We start from the raw sequence: 1,657 nt of genomic DNA, 5'->3' as shown, positions 1-1,657 counted from the left end.
CAAACCATCCTCATCCATCGATTTCATTGTTTAATCTTATAAAAAAAATTCATGAAATTGTTTAATTAATCTTGTGAAATTGTTTCATATAATACTTTTTTTAATGAAGTTGTTTCATATATGGTTATGAAATTGTTTCATATAATACTTAATGAAATTGTTTAATGTATTTCTCTAAAATTAAAATATTAAAGATGATAATATTCATGATTAACACCCCTCACAATAAAAATGATTAATCAACCTCTCATAATTACAAAAAAATTAAACAAAATGAAAAATTATGATTGGTTGAATATGTTTATACGGTTTGTATAAATAACGTGGTTTACAAAGTAAACTTCATCTATATATGTATATATATGGTTGTTCTTGTCTTCTATATCATGTTAGTTTTTAAATAAGAATGTTTTGTTCGACATTAATAATAAAAGTATAGTTGATAAATCCAGATAATGAAAACTTGTCAATGATCCAATTATATACATTTATATTTTGATGGATCAACTGATCAATATAATTAATGCATTATATAATTAAATTTAAGAGGACCACCATAGGGTCGTATCCACTTGATAACATAACGTGGTACAGGTCGCCGTTTCATGGATCTGTCGTAAAAAAAATTAGTTTCTAAAGGTGCTACCGTATTCATTCAGTGCCCCTTATATTCCTTCAAATTATAATGACGACACATATTTTATTTGTAGAGTTAGTTTGTGTGGCATTTTCTTCCTTCCAATACGCTCCTATCCTAATTCATATTGGGGACTGTTAATGGCATCTTTTTAATAGGGGGTGTTAAATACGTAAAAATTTATGTCATCTTTAAAATCCATAAAATATCAAATCAATTAAATAATATATTATATTTAATTATTATTATTATTATTATTATTTTATACACATATATTTAAATTGTGTGTGTGGAGTATATTTTACACATATTGTATAATTTTTTATTTATATTATTATTATATACCGATTTTATTATCTTTATATATATATATATATATATATATACACACACACACTACCTCCATTGATATCATTCTTTTTGATCCTTTTTTTTGTTTTGTTATTGATGTCCCTCTTTTTAATCATTTCTTTGATTTTTTGATTTTTCTTTTTTGATCTGTTTATATATATTTCACTATATTGTTGTATATAAAAAAGAATTAAAAGATAAAAAGAAAATATGCATTGGTTAATAATTCACATTAATTAAAAGATAATATAAAAAAAATCAATAACTTATCTATACTATATTATATATATAAGAAAAGAAAATATGCATTGGATCTCATGGTTACCATAAACTAATCAATTCTCTCTTGAATGAGCCCCTATGTGTATATATATATATATATATATATATATGGAAAAGTTTAAAAAAACTCAATGGACTTTAGTGTTTGGAATGATTAAGTCATTGGACAATTATTTGGAACAAATAAATCTTTGGACATTTCAAAACATGTTAAATAACTCATTGGACTTTCTAAAACCTGTTAGATACATTATTATGATCTATAAAACTGGTTAATATGATAAAATAATAGAAAAAATCTGAAAAAAAACTAATAAACTTTCATATTTTCAACGATTAGGTCCCTAAACATTTTTTGAAGAAAAAAAGTACTTATATTTATAAAAT

This window comes from Cynara cardunculus (genome assembly GCF_001531365.2).
Source record: "Cynara cardunculus var. scolymus isolate 2C chromosome LG 2, CcrdV1, whole genome shotgun sequence".
NCBI lineage: Eukaryota > Viridiplantae > Streptophyta > Magnoliopsida > Asterales > Asteraceae > Cynara > Cynara cardunculus.
The sequence above is the reverse complement of the archived record's forward strand: the minus strand, read 5'-3'. Positions refer to the sequence as shown.